This window comes from Lathyrus oleraceus, chromosome 5 (genome assembly GCF_024323335.1).
Source record: "Lathyrus oleraceus cultivar Zhongwan6 chromosome 5, CAAS_Psat_ZW6_1.0, whole genome shotgun sequence".
Classification (NCBI taxonomy): domain Eukaryota; kingdom Viridiplantae; phylum Streptophyta; class Magnoliopsida; order Fabales; family Fabaceae; genus Lathyrus; species Lathyrus oleraceus.
The window spans coordinates 326,382,456-326,390,167 of NC_066583.1; the positions used below are offsets into that span (position 1 = coordinate 326,382,456).

The 7,712-nt window shown below is 35.6% G+C and overlaps 1 long non-coding RNA gene across 1 annotated transcript; it reads right to left on the bottom strand.

The window, feature by feature from the left end:
• Positions 1–270: 270 nt before the first annotated feature.
• Positions 271–1,262, bottom strand: LOC127088352 (uncharacterized). Its single transcript, XR_007790195.1, has 2 exons — positions 1,113–1,262; positions 271–531 (listed from the first exon to the last, which is right to left on the bottom strand). It is a non-coding gene; the product is annotated as an uncharacterized LOC127088352 (long non-coding RNA).
• Positions 1,263–7,712: the final 6,450 nt, after the last annotated feature.

A 7,712-nucleotide genomic window follows, 5' to 3' on the forward strand; every position in this document is an offset into this window, starting at 1 on the left:
TCGCTTTTTTTTCGAATTAATTTTAGAAGTTCAAATTGAATTGGACGATTCAAATTTATTCTCGAGAAGTCGAATTGGTTCCGGGAAATTTAATCATTTCATTTTTGTTTATCCCATTCCATATTTTTTGTTAAAGCCCATTTACTAATCCATTCACTAAACTAAGCCCACCATCCACATTTAATCCATTTTTACATTTCATCCAATCCACATTAAATCCATTTTTACATTTTATCCCATACACATTTAATCCATTTTGATTATTACATCTTAGTCAAAGTCCATTAGGCCATTTTTATTTAAATCCATCTTAGTCAGAATACATAAACCATCATCTAAATCCATTAAGCCCATACTCGGTTTTACAATTACAATAAGCCAAAAACAACAACAATGCAGGCAGCTACCATCAGCTGTGCAAAAGCTGATACAACAACACAGCTTCCAAAAGCACTTCCAAGCCGGCAAACCAAACACTCCAAATGCGCACGCCGGCGCCGAAAACAAGCTGCTACGAATGCCGCACAAAAGCTGCAGTAAAAAAATAGAAAACAAGCATAAGCCAATACGAAAACAAGCAACAATTCCACTGCAAACGAAAGCCAATACGAAAACAAGCAACAATTCCACTGCAAACGAAAGCCAACACAGTAAAACGCGAGCTACCTCATGCATATCGCCAATACGCAAACCAGCTGCAGCTTCCAAGCGCATAAGTCGCGCAAGAAGCTACAACGTCAACAAGTAACCAAATGCAAGTAATTGAAAAATCTGCAATAACTATAACATAACACAAAAACGTTCAGATTAACTTCTAAGAAAAAGAATTTAACAGTTTTCATTTTCACTATAACTGGAGCTTCCATTCAAAATAATTCTAACGGAATCGATTCAGGGAGTTAACAAACTTCTAACAACCCATTGATTTTTCTAACTCACAGTAGTGAATCTCTAACAGAATTCTAATCTTTCATCACTATAAATTACTACAAGCTCTCACAGAAGGGCCATTCAGTAATTTTTCGGCAAAAACAGTTACCCTCGTTCCCTCACATTTTTCCACAGAAAGAGAGTAAAGAAAAAGGAGAAAAGAATGAATGAGTGGACGTTACCTTAAGCTTCTCACCGGATACGAACAACCGTCATGCCGAAAATTCTCGAGTTCATTCAGCGGTAGGTTGCGTTTATCGCTTTGAGAGGAGAGATAGAGGCGGAAGAAGCGACTGGCTTCGAGAGTCTTCTCCTAAATTCCTCCCAGGAACTTCTTCGTCCTGCGCCTCGTCTCACCATTATAACCGATTCCATGAACATTCTGTGAATGGAATTGAGCGACAAAACCGAGTCATAACTCGTAACAGGAGCATGAAAGCAACATGAACAAACCGTACCAGAAGAAGTGAAGAATCGAAGCGAGCGACGATTATCTAAGCTTCAATCCGCCGTCAAGCCTTCGGCGTCGCCGGTAGGTCTCTTGTATTTTCACGATTTATCCGGTTAATTTGATGCAGTAACGTGAAACCTGGAGTTGAGAGGTTTTCAGTCGAGTCGCACTCCTTTGAGTGTGCGACGTTGGATTCCTCCATGGTAGGGATTAGACGTTGTTGTCTTGTTATGCTTAAGGATCGCCGCCGCCGGTGGTGAAAGCCGGCGCGGCTAGGTTCGTCGCGTTTTGTTTCTTCGGAGTACTGCAGAGTGAACGTGAGGAAGCCTAGAGTGGAATCTTCGTATTCTTTCACCTTGGGCTTATGCATTCCCATTAAGCCCAAGTCTGTTTTGCCTTTCCACACCTCCATGCCAGGATGCACACCCCTGCGGTTTGGGCCTCCCAATCCCATTTCCTTCAGGCCCATTCCGTTTTGTTTGGTTGATCCACTCCACTTGTTTTTTGTTATCTTAGTTAGATTAATCATGTTTAGGTAAAGCTTAGGATCAATTAGAAATATTTGGAATAATTATGTGATTAGATAATTTTTGGTTTAGAAATATTAGAACTAAATAACTTTAGGATTAGAAATTTATTAGGATATTAGAATTTAGAATTAGAATTAAATAATAGTTTTAGAGCTTTAGAGTTAATTAGAAAATATTAGAAATGTTCTTAGAAAGAGAATTAGAATTATTACTTAGATTTTAGAATTTAATTGTTTTAATTAGGATTTTTCTTGATTAGATAAAACTAATGAAAAAATATAAAAAAATTGTTTTGTTAACATTTTTTAAATGTGCTTGGCCACATTAGTCTCGTTCATCATGGTTTTGGCCATCTCTTACAGAGTCATATTCTTCCTCTCTACAACTCCATTTTGTTGTGGAGTTCTAGGACAGGAGAAATTATGATAAATTCCATTAGCATTGAAGAGTTTTTCAAAAGATTTGTTTTCAAATTCGCCACCATGATCACTTCTGACTTTTACAATTCTGACTTTTACAATTCTGAGATCTTTCTCATTTTGCACTTGGGAGCTGAAGGTAGAAAACACAGAATGTGAATCATCCTTGTGCCTGATATATTTCACCCATGCCCATCTATTTTAGTCATCAACAATGACTAGTCCATACTTCTTATCATTGATAGAGGCAGTTTTAACTAGACCAAACAAGTCAATGTACAGAAGTTCCAATAGTTTGGAGGTTGAAACAACATTTTTAGCCTTGAAAGAAGTTTTAGAAAACTTGCCTTTCTGACATGCTTCACAAAGAGCATCTGAAGCAAACTTCATATTTGGCAAGCCTCTAACTAAATTAAGCTTGTTTAGCTGATAAATCCTCCTCATGCTAACATGGCCCAATCGTCTATGCCACATCCATTTCTCTTCATTCACAAACATAAGACATTTTAAATTTTGATTTTTCAAATCAGAAAGTCTTGTCTTGTAAATTTTGGTCTTCCTCTTTCCATTGAAAAGAACTGATCCATCCTTTTGACTGACAGGTTTATAGGACTTTTGATTGAAAATAATGTCATAACCACTATCACTTTATTGACTTATGAACAACATATGCATTAATCCTTCAACTAAAAGAACATTAGTAATGGAAGGAGTGTATCGTTACCTAATGTTCCAGAGCCAATGATCTTCCATATCTGATCACCTCTAAAACCGATGATGCCTCCAGGCTTAAGTTCCAGACTTTGGAACATATGCCTTTTTCCCGTCATGTGCCGCGAGAACCCAGAGTCTAGGTACCATGGCTGGTGTCTCAACTCTGCTGCTAAGGATATCTAATACATAAACTATATTGTCATTAGGTACCTGTAAGACCCCAATTTTGACCCTAAGATCCCTCATGTTATCTCATCATTTGCATTGGCTTTGGGATCACACCTCGACATCCTCCTTACCCCTCATTCATTGGGTTTGCATTATGAGAGATCACCAAGCATATTTGATTGTATCATACTTTGTTTTTCATTATTTACTAACTAAAATACCAAAAATATGTCTATGTATAACTTTGTTTCTTTTGTATGAGAATTATCAATAGAACTTCAAGTTTTCAAGTTGGTTCATGGTGGTTGACCAAAGAAAGTCAACTAGTCAAAATTGGGGTTCACTAGACCCTATCTCCTACAATGTTTGTTATATGAGAATTATTCCAAGAGAAAAGTTACTCCTTATGACATTACAAACAACTTTAATTTTGAGGTCAAGAGCTAGTTTTGATTGGAAAGTCATTTCTTATGGTGAAAGATTATAGGTCATTTTGTTTGTGCCCTAGTTAGAAGGTCAACTTCCAAGGACCATAACTTGCTCATTTTTTATGCGATTAAGTACATACAAGTTTTGTGATCAATTTCAAGATGTCCTATCCAACTTTTATTCTTTGAGAAACTTCAAATTCAACTTGCAAGGGCATGTGCCAAGAGGAAACATTATAGGTCATTTTGGGCCACTACCATTGAACAAGCAATTTTCCTCAACTTCGAAAATGCATAACTCCCTCATGCCAAATACAAATTAGGTCAAATTTGTGACTAAATTGAAGAGGTTTGAAATATCTACAAATTTTATGATGGAATGTTTTCCATTTGAAGCTCATGGAAAAAGTTATTCAAGGTGGAAGAAGTGAACATTTGACTTGGTACTTAGAAAATTTTCAATTATGTTTGATTTTCCAAACTTCCATCTCAAAATTCATCATGATCCAAGCTTCAAATGGAAAAGTGTTCAACATGAAAGTTGTTCCCCTTGATCTCACCTTCCAAAAACTTCAAAATGGCTTCATTTGGCCAAGGTTTGAATGACTTGCGCATGGTTACTCTTCATGGTTCCATTTGGATGAATCTCATTACCACTTTTCAATTTCAAATGAATGGCTTCATGTTACACTTTCAGCATTGCTCATGATCACTTTTGGAATGAACTACATCATCTCATGGGCCTATCACACGCCCATGCAAGCATGCATCTCACCTTTCCAATTTTGGCCAATTTTTGAAGTATGCAAAAAGTTATGAGCAAGCCTATAAATACAAGTGCCTTGAGCTCAGAAGTGGATCCCTCTTGCCCAAGCTTCGTCCCCATTCTCTCCCAAACCTGATTGAAAGGATAATCTTGAAGATTTCTTGAGAAATCGAGTTTCAATTCTCATTCTGTTTTTGAATTGAAACTCCAAGAGTCCAAGATTTTTAACCATCCAAATCATCTTCTGCAAGCTTCTAGAGTCAAGCCAAGCCAAATTAGAAGCAAGATCAAGCTAATTTGAAGCTCCTCGAAGGTGAAATTTCAGAAACTTTTCTTCTTTGATTCTCTCTTATTTCTCATCCATTTTGATTGATTGTTGGTTTGTTGAAGTCCTACCAATGTAGGCAATAAGATTGAGTTGCTTTGAGGTCAAATCGAAGCAACTCAGATCATGAACCTCAAATTTCAAATCCATGTATCTTTCAATATACTTGGAATTAGAAGAAATGAAGGTCAGATTCGTGCTCCTGAGCATTTTTCCTTCAAAAACATGTACTCACTTTCCACTTTTCATTTGGTGGAGGGTGGACCAGTCCGTGAGGTCCACTGGAGAAGATGTCCGGAGCTAGGGCTCCGGTGGTGCGTTGGCAAGGTCCAAGCTATTAGATCATGAATCCACTCTAGCGTGTGATCATCAGATCTGCCACCTCGATTAATGAGGGAGATCTGATGGCCCTTGTTTTTTTGAATTTATTTTTATATTCTGAATTTTCATTTAATCCTTTTATTTTGTTTAATTCATATTAATTTCATTTTTAATCCAAAACATATGGGACTTTCACAAAAAATCTTTAAGTATTTTTCTCTTGCATATTCTAAATTAAAATTATTTTTTGGATTAATTTTGATATTTTTTATGAATTAAATGTTTTTGTGCATATTTTTAATTGTTTAAAAATACTTCTGACTTTTCAAAAATAGTGAAATTTTTTTTCTAAGGCCCTTTGACCTTGTTTGACCTAGGATAAATCCCTTGGCTATTTATTTGGTGTTTTGAAGGGATTTTAGGTTTTTACCAAATTAAAATGTATTTTAATTCATTTTTAAATTGTTTTTTAATTGATTAAATTCTTGAAAATATTGTTGAGCCATTTTTAGGGTCTTGTGATTTTGAGTTTCTGTTTGGACCTTGGTCAAGGTTGATTTGACTTTTGTTGGATCAAAACCATTGGATTTAGGGGATTGATGAAATGTACATTTTATCCCCCAAAATGAATGGATGGTTTTTATTTGATGAAAATCCTCCCATGATCAATTTGTGTTTCTATCTTCCCCTCCCTCATCATCTTCATCCCTATTCTCCCTCATTCCATCATTTGACCAATGAAATCTCTAATGTTTAAAGGCTAATTGATTCATCAATGACCTTGTGTCAGATGAATCAATACAAGTATGACTGAGATAGGTCACTCCCTCTTGACTTTTCTTTTAGTGCGTGGTATGTTTTAGGAGTTTGGTTCTTCATACCAAATCTCTAACATGCATTAACACCTATATTTTTATTGCCCGACCTCAGATAGTTGTGACTTCTACATAAGTCCAATTACGATTGCTTAACATAGAGCTAAATTTGACCCTCGAGGCATAGCAGTCTAGTAAGTGAGATTGTAAGTCTCCCATTCTTCATGAAATTGTGTGGAGACTTGACCTTTTTTCCTTTCATGGGAGCTAGTGGCATACTTGTTGAATTATCCAAGTTAGAGCCCTTCTCATGGAAGATGTCTTGGTTTAAGGATTCATACTTGTGAATGAATGGTTGAGTGTTCTCCAAAGAATGACTTAATCAATTAAAATCACCATTAACACTTGACTAACTTTTGACTAACATTTGACTAACTCTTGTTAATATTACTTTACTTTCAAGTCATTTACTATTATGCAATTTAAATTTCAGTCATTTATCATTCATTGTCATTTACATTTCATATAACTTGTTTATGATTATGTCATTTTCACTTTGGTCATTTGAGTCATATCTTGTGATTGTATATATATTGTTTGTGTGTGTGTTGGTTTTGTTTGTGGTCTTAGGACCTTAAAATACCTAATAACAAGAAAAACCCTAAAAAAACATATGGTGGACTGTTGAACTTGATATGAACTTTTGGACTAAGGATTAGGCAACATTCCCTGTGCTAAAAGGACTTGGCCAATGCCAACATTTTGGGACTGAGCTATTTTGAACCGTGCCTTCATCTGATACAAGCCTTGGGAATTTCTTGGGTTCATCTGCTACTCTGTCTTTGTGCTTAATTATTATTTTGATCTTATGTTTGATGCTTTGTTCTGAGTTGATCAAGGAATATTTCATATGATACATTGAAAGACAATGAAGATTGCTAGCTATTGGAGTTTCTTGCTTAGATGTGGCTATCTTTATTTGATGCCTTGATCTTCATGATGTCTGGATATTACCCATTGCTTATTGATCATTGCTTGATTAAAGTCCAAAGGAAAATAGGTTTCTATATGACATTCTTGTCTGTTGGATTGCATCCCATTGGTCATATATTTTCAAGTCTTAAGTTTTAAGTTTGTGCTTAGGATAACCTCTTCATCTCCTCCCACTTATTAAATTTCAAAATCTCTCCCCCTTTTCAAAAACTTTCTTTGCTTGTGATTTCAAACTTAGACTTTGTTTTAATAATTATAAACTTTGGCCTTATGCCATTGAATTTTCAAACTCTTTCTTAAATCAAATTTGTAAATAAACTTAATCATATTGACTTGAGATTTCAAAAGACAAAAAGAACTAACAACTCCATTCAAACTTTTGGCCCCTTTGTGCCTTTTCTTATTAACATTTGTTAAAAGCAATGGACCAACTCATTTGAATTTTTTACCATGAACTATGAGGTTTTGATCCCTCATTTTTATGTTGGTACGTAGGCACAAGTTCGAAGGTCTTGTCAAACACAAAAATATAATCAATGAATTATTTTCTCACCCCCACACTCTATTTTTCTCAAACATCTTTTATGCCAAACACATATGCACACATAAAAAAGGCCCCCTAGGAGTACCTAGGACACTTTGGGTGTTAACACATTCCCTCTGTGTAACCAACCCCCTTACCTGTAATCTCTGGTATTTTATTAGTTTTGATTTGAAAACTTCTTATCTTTGGGTTTTGTCCGTACTTTTCTCTTTTCTTTTGGAAATAATAAAAGTGCAGTGACGAATCTGGTTTTATTGACGTCAAGCTTATCCATAACTTGATGGTCATGAATTTATCGCTACAATACC